Raw genomic sequence first — 11,337 nt, forward strand, 5'->3', positions numbered from 1 at the left:
TCTACAATTCTGGTTCACCAGTGGACAGTGACACAATCTTAAAGCTTGAGGAAAAGAATGAACCTTCATGCCCTGCTGACTCAGCTTTAATTTTGCCAAGTAGGCAACAAGCCTAGAGATAGTCGTAAGAGTTATCCATACGCCATAAAACTAATTGGTGACAGAAAAAAGGATAAAAACTTAAGTTTCAGGATGCCCATTATTGCCACCAAATCAATACCAATTCTCAAAATGCTGCAATAATTTTAAGAGATGAAAAAATATTGCAGATTCTGTCACACTTATGCTCTTGGGATTATGCCTCAAAATAATGAAGCTATTGGCAATCAGCCCTGTGCCTCCAAACCTCTCATACAGAAAGTTAATTCTCAATCCTTCTAGTTTCCAAAGGTAGGCTACAACCAAGTTGCAGAAACCCAATCACAGAAGGCCAAGTTCTAAAAGCTTTTTCACCACTTACTACTCCCTGTACCTAAATTATTATACAAACTGAATACTTTTTTTAAAGATTTTATTTACTTATGAGAGAGAGAGAGAGAGAGAGAGGCAGAGACATAGGCAGAAGGAGAAGCAGGCTCCATGCAGGGAGCCAACGTGGAACTCGATCCCGGGTCTCCAGGATCAGGCCCTGGACTGAAAGTGGCGCTAAACCACTGAGCCACCTGGGCTGCCCCAAACTGAATACTTCTATGCATGTATCTGGAAGATTTGGGTTGCTTGGAAGGTGGTTACATGAGATTGATTATGATAACTAGTCTGGTTGGAGAGGTAGATAAGATTTGAGACAGGTGGATGAGAGGACATCAGAGCAGGGCAGAGTGATCTACACCACTGCTCTTCAAAGCGATGGCTTTGTGAATTGTTACCTGTTCTGCAGGGGATAAGGAGCATGCATCAAAAAAAAAAAAATTATATCAACATACTTTTTTCCTTGTCAAAGTCTCACTTTAAGAAAAAAGGGTATTTTTTTTTCCAGCTCAAGTAAATGGTATATTATTTAATGACAGTTAATTTACACCCAGGTTAACTCCAGGACAGTTAAAAGTTTACAGGCCAGAACCTTGAAGAATAGGAGTCTATGACACTGTGTGGATTCTGCCCACCAAATCTTAGCTCAGTATAACTTAATGTCTTACTTAACAAAATGTGTTTCAGCGTACAGCATTACAACAACATACTAATAACTCTAGTTTATCTTCTCCACCCCACTTCCATACTCAAAAAAAAAAAAAGGTTGTGGGGGGGAAACCTTTTAGTAATGGGAAATATTTAAATACTGTTGTGCAATAGGTGTTACAATGCTTTTCTTCATTGTGTATTTTCAACCTTATTGAAGTATGATTGACAAAACTGGAAGATATTTAGTGTATGCTGTGATGATTTGACACTGTGAAAGGATTCCACCCATCTGGTTCATTAACACATCATCACCTAACAGATTTTATGAAAACATTTAAGTCTTCATCTCAGCAAATTTCAATTACACAATATAGTGTTACCAGTTACCATCACCATATTAAACATTAGATCTTAAAGTTGTTAAATTTGATTAAAAAAAAAAAAGAGTATCTAAAACCAAGAACTAGGGATCCCCTGGGTGGCTCAGCGGTTTAACACCTGCCTTCGGTCCAGGGCGTGATCTTACTTCTCCCTCTGCCTGTGTCTTTGCCCCTCCCCCCCGTGTGTCTCATGAATAAATAAATAAAATTAAAAAATTAAAAAAAAAAAACCAACAAGCGAAGAACTAAACTTCAAAAAGGTCTGCAAACACTTCAAATTTGCTGGCTTAGGCTTGATATACTAAGGCAGGAGTTTTCCTTGTGTTGTCCAGGAACCCTTGAGGGACCCCAAAATCATTTCAAAAGATCAAAACTATTTTCATAATAACACTAATATGATGGTCTTTTTCTTCCTCATTCTACCACAAAAACAGTGGAGTTTTCCCAGATGCTGTAGAAAAGTATGTTATCATGGAAGATTGAATGCAGAGCACATCTGAAGTTTCCTCTTAAGAGAGGCCTTAAAGAGATACTCAAGATCTATTTTTTTTAATTTTATAATTATTTTTCATAAAAACATTACATAAGCTAACATTAAAGGGTTTACAATCAACTGATTTTAGAATTATTTTTCATAGTTATCAAGTTTTTTAAATAAAGATTTTGAGTTGGGGGACATGGCAGGCACTCTTAGGCAAGGGTGAGGAGCGGCGGGAGAAGCAGGCTCCCCACTGAATAGTATGACATTGAGCTCTATGCCAGGACCCTAGGATCCTGACCTGAGCCTACGGCAGATGTTTGATTGAGTCACCCAAGTGACTCATTTATCAAGCTTTAATTTTTAATATGGTAAATATTGGTAGAAGATAAACAACAGCTCTCAGTTTTCATGACTGTAGAGACAGAGGTCTTGAGACCAAAAGGGATGAAAAGGACTGCTCTGAAAGAATGTACTAAACAAATAAAGAGGCACCCATCTGCTCTCCTTCAATTCAAAATGTCTTTTAACCATGTTTTTCTCCTCTTAAAAAAGTGTATATCCCTTTCTGCACTCTCCCTTAAAATACAGAATCCTACTACTTCTTCCCCAAGTGAAAAGATGGAAAAAAAAATAGTTAATCCTAGAAATTAACTGATGAATTGTTAATAAGGAATGGTTCACTGAATAACATCTACAACATCAAGGAAAGGCATTTACTATAACAAAGAAATTCATGGGGCCTAAGAGTTTTCTGATAAATTTATATATTTTAAAAAATTAAGTAGAATATCTTCAGGCAAAGACTGGTTACAGAAAGTAGATCTTGAGAGCCTCAATTTGAAAAGCTCCAAAAAATGCAGAAGATATTTAAGGGATAACAAGTGGTGCTGGAATATAAATGCAAAGTCATCTGTGATTGAATTTAAAGAACTTCCCAGCAAATCAAAATTGGTAGATATGTAGAAGGGAAGATATCAATTAACTCTTTAAATGTGAATAATTTTTTTTTCTAAATGAAGCAATTCGGAGGCGTCTTAAAAATCACAAATATGCATAACTAATCTATAACAAGCTACATGTGATCTGTAAGTCTTATTATGATTTATATTAGGAAGGAAGAGACATTCAAAAAAGTTTTTCCTAAATAGTTTATCATAGGCTAGGTTCTATGTTAAATCACAATAAATGTTCATCACAGGACTTAGGGAACTACATGTGAGTATCTTAATCTAATACTGAAAAAATAAGGTTAACTTCTACTAGACCATCATCAACGTTTGATACATATAAATCATTCATACAACCAAATGTCTATGTAGATAACTAGATAATATTGTTACTGATTTTCAAAGTTGGATTTAAAGTCTGAAAACTTCAAAGAGAAAAAAGAACTATTTTTAAAAAAAAGTTATTCCATAACTTCTTAAACCTAGGTTAAAATAATGTCTTGACCTACGTTATTCATCTGTTATTTTATTCTTTCATTATGAAAATATTAGATAAAAACTAATTTTATGTTTTAAAATTTTTACTCAAAAACTTCCATTAAAAGTGATTTAAAGACAAAGTGAGTTTACAGTAACCTGCAGAAAGATTCAAAAGCTAACATCTCAGATAAGATTAAATTTGTAATTTATAAATAATTTAGGTGTTATGCTCACAGCACTGGGTGCATTATAATGAAAAAGACCATTACTCGGAGATTATATACCTATACTTGAAATTTATAGAAAGGGAAATCCTGATTCTGAAAACACGTAACACTTAATCCATTCAGGTAACAGTCTTCAGCTTCCACCCATAAAATGAAATCCCCTGACACCGTTTATGATTTGGGTCCATCAAGCTTACATGCCCATTATTTATTCTTTCTGATTTCACTACATTTAGCCCATGTCTTAGAAATCAAAACAAGCAGAATTAGTTTTCTCTGAATTATGATTTTTTAAAAAGCCAAAACAATGTCCAAGTGGCCTGCCACTGTAACTATCAGCAAAGAACTACCAAATTGAAATTGTAATGATAAATGGCACTTTAGAGTTTGTTACTTTGCAAATTAACAAGGCCACTTTCCACGAAATTAGATTCATTCTAAAATCCTGAATATATACTTTATTGGAAATAACTCATTACAAGTAGTTTGATGACAACAACTATTAAGGTTTACTAAGCTGCTGTCTCAGCCTCAACACCACCCCCTTCTCTACTGTGATGCTACTAGGACTGGGATACTGCAAATAATGCTGTTTAGTCAGCTAGCTTCCTGTTAGATTCTGCCCATAGGAGGCACTGGAATTCACACTGAGAGGCAGGACAAGGAGACACCTAGCAGCCACAGCTCCAGTTTCCAGTTCTCTGTTATCTGACCCAAGCCAGAACCAGCTTCATCACACCGCTTGCAGGTACTATATCACCAGTTCTGCAGGGCCCCTCCTTTAAGCCATTAGGTTCTAATAACTACATCCTCTTCCTACCATACTTCAGCTCTCAGGGTAAATATATATATACTGTATGTGTGTTACCTCAGTGTTCCTTTTTGGTTTCTCCACTCCTCAATAACAGGCAGTATGTGCTTAACCAATCCTGCATGTAAAATTTTCTGTGTTGTCAAATTTTCTGTGCTAAAATAACTAACATGTTTTGTTTTCCTACCTAGACTCTGTTACAGTATTTAAAATTATTCTAAATTTATCTTCATGAAAATGCTATCTATCATTTATGTTTTGAATTTCTTTGGAAATGTACTACCCACAATGTTTCAAGAAGGGGTAAGAAATAATCAGTCTCAAAGACCTTTCAAATCTGATTAAGGTAGGATGATCACCCAAATATCCAAGGCAAAATCTGTTGGATTCAACCTACACTTTTATAGCCTTCTAGTTGTTCTTTCCTTTCTGTATTTTCCACGCTACCATCTGATAGAATTTTTTAAATTCCAAGTACGAGGTTACTTCACCATTTATATTATTCAATACCTCTAATTAATTAATGTTATTAATTCTTTCAAAGAACCAACTCCTGGTTTTGTTTGATCTGTTCCACAGTTCTTCTGGTCTCGATTTCGTTGAGTTCTGCTCGAATCTTTATTAACTCTCTTCTGCTGGGTGTAGGATCTATTTGCTGTTTTTTTTTTTTTTTTCTCTAGGTCCTTTAGGTGTAAGGTTAGCTTTTGTATTTGAGTTCTTTCCAGCTTTTGGATGGCTGCTAGTATTGTGATGTATTTCCCCCTCAGGACTGCTTTTGGTGTATCCCAAAGGTTTTAAATGGTAGTATATTCATTCTCATTAGTTTCCATGAATCTTTTTAATTTCTCCTTAATTTCCTGGTTGACCCTTTCATCTTTTAGCAGGATGGTCCTTAACCTCCACGTGTTTGAAGTCTTTCCAAACTTCTTGTTGTGATTTAGTTCTAATTTCAAGGCATCATGGTCTGAGAATATGCAGGGGACGATCCCAATCTTTGGGTATCGGCTCAGATCCAATTTGTGACCCAGTATGTGGTCTATTCTGGAGAAAGTTCCATGTGCACTTGAGAAGAATGTATTTTCAGTTGAGTTTGGATGTAAAGTTCTGTAGATATCTGTGAAATCCATCTGGTCCAGTGTATCATTTAAAGCTCTCGTTTCTTTGGAGATGTTGTGTTTAGGAAACTATCAAGTGTAGAAAGCGCTAGATTGAAGTCACAAAGTATAAGTGTATTATTATCTAAGTACGTCTTCACTTTGGTTATTAATTGATTGATATATTTGGCAGCCTCCACATTCGCGGCATATATATTGAGGATTGTTAAGTCCTCTTGTTGGATAGATCCTTTAATTATGATATAGTGTCCCTCTTCATCTCTCACTGCGGTCTTCGGGGTACGTTTTAGTTTATCGGATATAAGGATGGCTACCCCTGCTTTCTTTTGAGGACCATTCGAATGGTAAATGGTTCTCCAAACTTTTATTTTCAGGCTGTAGGTGTCCTTCTGTCTAAAATGAGTCTCTTGTAGACAGCAAATAGACGGGTCCTGCTTTTTTATCCAGTCTGACAGCCTGCACCTTTTGATGGGGTCATTAAGCCCGTTCACGTTCAGAGTTACTATTGAAAGATATGAGTTTAGTGTCATCATGATACTTATTCAGTCCCTGTTTTTGTGGATTGTTCCAGTGGACTTCTTCTTAAAGGGGAATTTTGAGAGTCCCCCTTAAAATTTCTTGCAGAGCTGGTTTGGAGGTCACATATTCTTTCAGTTCCTGCCTGTCTTGTAAGCTCTTTCTTTCTCCTTCCATTCTGATTGAGATCCTTGCTGGATAAAGTATTCTCGGTTGCATGTGTTTCTCATTTAGGACCCTGACTATATCCTGCCAGCCCTTTCTGGCTTGCCAGGTCTCTGTGGAGAGGTCTGCAGTTACTCTAATACTCCTCCCCATAAAAGTCAGGGATTTCTTGTCTCTTGCTGCTTTAAGGATCTTCTCTTTATCTTTGGAATTTGCAAGCTTCACCACTAAATGTCGAGGTGTTGAACAGTTTTTATTCATTTCAGGGGGTGGAATCTCTCTATTTCCTGGATATGAATGCCTGTTTCCCTTCCCAGATTAGCAGTTTTCAGATATGATTTGTTCAAATACATATTCTGGGCCTCTGTCACATTTGGCGCCCTCTGGAACCCCAATGAAACGTAGGTTTTTCTTCCTCAGGCTGTCATTTATTTCCCTTAATCTATCCTCATGGTCCTTTACTTGTTTCTTTTTTCCTCATTTCCCTCTTTGCCATCAACTTGTCTTCTATGTCACTCACTCGTTCTTCTACCTTGTTAACCCTCATCATTAGAACTTCTAGTTTGGATTGTGTCTCATTCAATTGATTTTTAATTTCTGCCTGATTAGCTCTAAATTCTGCAGTCATGAAGTCTCTTGAGTCCTTTTTGCTTTTTTCTAGAGCCACCAGTAGCTTTATAATAATGCTTCTGAATTGGCTTTCTGACATTGAATTGTAATCCAGATTTTGTAACTCTATGGGAGAGAGGATGTTTCTGATTCTTTCTTTTGAGGTGAGGTTTTCCTTCTAGTCATTTTGCTCAGTGCAGAGTGCCCAAAAACATGTTGTATTGGGAAAAGGAGAAAAAGAGAGGAGAGAAAGACGGAAAGAAAAGAAAAAAGAAGAAAGAAAAAAGAAGAAAAAGAGAAGAAAAAGAAAAAAAGAAAGGAAAAAAGGGGTGGGGGAAGCAAACAGAAATAAAAAATAACAACAACAACAACAAAACAAGGGGGAATATCGTCTGATTCTGTATCCTGCAAGTCCCTTGTCTTACCCTGGAACTTTCCAGTGCTGCTTGGTCAATAACTTGTTTTTCCCCTGTCCTTCTCGCTGGTCTTCTGGGGGAGGGTCTATCGTGCTGATTTTCAGTTGTTAGCACTTGGGGGAGCTGCTCAACCCCCTGCCTGGTGCAGGGCTCAGTGGGGGTTGTTTACCCCGTGAGGCCCCAGTGCGCAGGCGCCAGCGAGGGGCTCCCAGCGTGCACTGGGCTCGAGCGCGGTCCCCCGGACTGACGGCCAGCCGACCCTGCGGACAGACGGGCCACAAAGCATGTCGCCCTGCGCCTGCTGAACCGCGAGCGCCCGAGGATGTCAGCGCTGAGGAAGGTGCGAGCCTCGGGGACCGAGCTGCCGGGGCGACCGGTCGCGGGCTGCGCAGCGGCCTCGTCCCTCGCGGCGCCTGGGTGCCTCGCCGGCGGTGCTTCCCGGACCCTGCACTCCCGGGGCGTGGGTGCCGTGCGGGCTGTGCCGGAGATGGGCGAGCTGGAGGAGCTGCGGGGCCTGAGGAGGGGGCGGCGTCCGGCTCCCGCGGGGCAGCGGCGAGGGCCCAGGGGCCCAGGCGGAAGCGGCTCGTGTTTAGGGCAGCGCGAGCGGCGGACAGACGGTCCCTGGACAGCTCGAGAGCCTCCGTCCACGTCGCACGAGGCAGCTAGTGCCGGGTCTGTCCTCCGGATGCGGGGCACCGCCCGTGGGGGGACGCGCGCTACCTTCGTGTCGCCCTGGCACCGGCCGCGCAGGCGGCGCTGGGACCGTGGGGCTGCGGGCGAGCTGCACGTGCTGCAGGCTACCGCCGCCTCCAGCGCCAGGGGACCCGCGCCACAGGTGGCATCCGGGGCGGGGCCTGCGCGCCGGCAGGGGCGGGGGAGCGGTGGGGCGGAAGGAACCCCGGACGACGGGGCGCGGCGCTGCCTGGGCTCCCCGCGCTTGCCTGGCCCTTCCCCAGGTGCCTCCGCGCGCCGGCCGGCCCCCAGCGCGCCAGGCCTCCTGGGCGCCCAGTGCGCAGGCGCCAGCGGCGGGCTCCGAGCGTGTGCCGGGCTGGAGCGCGGTGGGGCGCGTGGCGGCGGCGGCGGGGGAGCGGTGGGGCGGAAGGACCCCCGGACGACAGGGCGCGGTGCTGCCTGGGCTCCCCGGTGCGGGTGTGGCCCCTCCCCAGGTGCCTCCGCACTCAGGCCGGCCCCCAGCGTGCGGGGCCTCACGGTCGACCAGTGCGCAGGCGCCGGCGGGGGGCTCCCAGCGTGCACTGCGCTCGAGCGCGGTCCCCCGGACTGACGGCCAGCCCTGCGGATGGACGGGCCGTGTGCCCTGTCGCCCTGCGCCTGCTGAACTCCGAGCACCCGAGGATGTCTGCGCTGAGGAAGGTGCGGGCCGCGGGCGGGGCGCGGGCAGGGACCCCGAGCTGCAGGGGTGATCGGTCGTGGGCTGCGCGCGGCGGCCTGGTGCCTCGCCGGCGGTGCTTCCCGGACCCGGCACTCCCGGGGCGTGGGTGCGGCGCGGACTGTTCCGGGCAGACGGGCGGGCTGGAGGAGCTGCGGGGCCTGACCAGGGGGCGGCGTCCGGCTCCCGCGGGGCAGCGGCGAGGGCCCAGGGGCCCAGGCGGAAGTGGCTCGTGTTTAGGGCAGCGCGAGCGGCGGACAGACGGTCCCTGGACAGCTCGAGAGCCTCCGTCCACGTCGCCCGAGGCAGCAAGTGCCGGGTCTGTCCTCCGGATGCGGGGCACCGCCCCTGGGGGGACGCGCGCTACCTTCCTGTCGCCCTGGCACCGGCCGCACACGCGGCGCTGGGACCGTGGGGCTGCGGGCGAGCTGCACTTGCTGCAGGCTACCGCCGCCTCCAGCGCCAGGGGACCCGCGCCACAGGTGGCATCCGGGGCGGGGCCTGCGCGCCGGCAGGGGCGGGGGAGCGGTGGGGCGGAAGGATCCCCGGACGCCATGCTCGGCGCTGCCTGGGCTCCCCGCGCTTGCCTGGCCCTTCCCCAGGTGTCTCCGCGCGCCGGCCGGCCCCCAGCGCGCCAGGCCTCCTGGGCGCCCAGTGCGCAGGCGCCGGCGGCGGGCTCCGAGCGTGTGCCGGGCTGGAGCGCGGTGGGGCGCGTGGTGGCGGCGGCGGCGGCGGGGGAGCGGTGGGGCGGAAGGACCCCCGGACGGCAGGGCGCGGTGCTGCCTGGGCTTCCCGGTGCGGGTGTGGCCCCTCCCCAGGTGCCTCCGCACTCAGGCCGGCCCCCAGCGTGCGGGGCCTCCCGGTCGACCAGTGCGCAGGCGCCGGCGGGGGGCTCCCAGCGTGCACTGCGCTCGAGCGCGGTCCCCCGGACTGACGGCCAGCCCTGCGGATGGACGGGCCGTGTGCCCTGTCGCCCTGCGCCTGCTGAACTCCGAGCGCCCGAGGATGTCTGCGCTGAGGAAGGTACGGGCCGCGGGCGGGGCGCAGGCAGGGACCCCGAGCTGCAGGAGTGACCGGTCGTGGGCTGCGCGCTGCGGCCTGGTGCCTCGCCGGCGGTGCTTCCCGGACCCTGCACTCCCGGGACGTGGGTGCCGCGCGGGCTGTGCCGGAGACGGGCGGGCTGGAGGAGCTGCGGGGCCTGAGGAGGGGGCGGCGTCCGGCTCCCGCGGGGCAGCGGCGAGGGCCCAGGGGCCCAGGCGGAAGCGGCTCGTGTTTAGGGCAGCGCGAGCGGCGGACAGACGGTCCCTGGACAGCTCGAGAGCCTCCGTCCACGTCGCACGAGGCAGCAAGTGCCGGGTCTGTCCTCCGGATGCGGGGCACCGCCCCTGGGGGGACGCGCGCTACCTTCGTGTCGCCCTGGCACCGGCCGCGCAGGCGCGCTGGGACCGTGGGGCTGCGGGCGAGCTGCACTTGCTGCAGGCTACCGCCGCCTCCAGCGCCAGGGGACCCGCGCCACAGGTGGCATCCGGGGCGGGGCCTGCGCGCCGGCAGGGGCGGGGGAGCGGTGGGGCGGAAGGACCCCCGGACGCCATGCTTGGCGCTGCCTGGGCTCCCCGCGCTTGCCTGGCCCTTCCCCAGGTTCCTCCGCGCGCCGGCCGGCCCCCAGCGCGCCAGGCCTCCTGGGCGCCCAGTGCGCAGGCGCCGGCGGCGGGCTCCGAGCGTGTGCCGGGCTGGAGCGCGGTGGGGCGCGTGGTGGCGGCGGCGGCGGCGGGGGAGCGGTGGGGCGGAAGGACCCCCGGACGGCAGGGCGCGGTGCTGCCTGGGCTTCCCGGTGCGGGTGTGGCCCCCTCCCCAGGTGCCTCCGCACTCAGGCCGGCCCCCAGCGTGCGGGGCCTCCCGGTCGACCAGTGCGCAGGCGCCGGCGGGGGGCTCCCAGCGTGCACTGCGCTCGAGCGCGGTCCCCCGGACTGACGGCCAGCCCTGCGGATGGACGGGCCGTGTGCCCTATCACCCTGCGCCTGCTGAACTCCGAGCACCCGAGGATGTCTGTGCTGAGGAAGGTGCGGGCCGCGGGCGGGGCGCGGGCAGGGACCCCGAGCTGCAGGGGTGATCGGTCGTGGGCTGCGCGCGGCGGTCTGGTGCCTCGCCGGCGGTGCTTCCCGGACCCTGCACTCCCGCGGCGTGGGTGCGGCGCGGACTGTTCCGGGCAGACGGGCGGGCTGGAGGAGCTGCGGGGCCTGAGGAGGGGGCGGCGTCCGGCTCCCGCGGGGCAGCGGCGAGGGCCCAGGGGCCCAGGCGGAAGCGGCTCGTGTTTAGGGCAGCGCCAGCGGCGGACAGACGGTCCCTGGACAGCTCGAGAGCCTCCGGCCACGCCGCCCGAGGCAGCTAGTGTCCGGTCCGTCCTCCGGATGCGGGGCACCGCCCGTGGGGGGACGCGCGCTACCTTCGCTTCGCCCTGGCACCGGCTGCTCAGCGGCGCTGGGACCTTGTTGCGGCCAGCGAGCAGCACGCGCCCCAGGTGGCATTCGGGGCGGGGACTGCCCGCCGTCTGCGGTGTGGCGGAGGCGCGGCGCTTGCCTGGGCTCCCCGCGCTTGCCTGGCCCTTCCCAGGTGCCTCCGCGCGCCGGCCGGCCCCCAGCGCGCCAGGCCTCCGGGGCGCCCAGTGCGCAGGCGCCGGCGGGGGG

Source organism: Canis lupus, unplaced genomic scaffold (assembly GCF_048164855.1).
Source record: "Canis lupus baileyi unplaced genomic scaffold, mCanLup2.hap1 Scaffold_116, whole genome shotgun sequence".
In the NCBI taxonomy this organism is placed as follows: domain Eukaryota; kingdom Metazoa; phylum Chordata; class Mammalia; order Carnivora; family Canidae; genus Canis; species Canis lupus.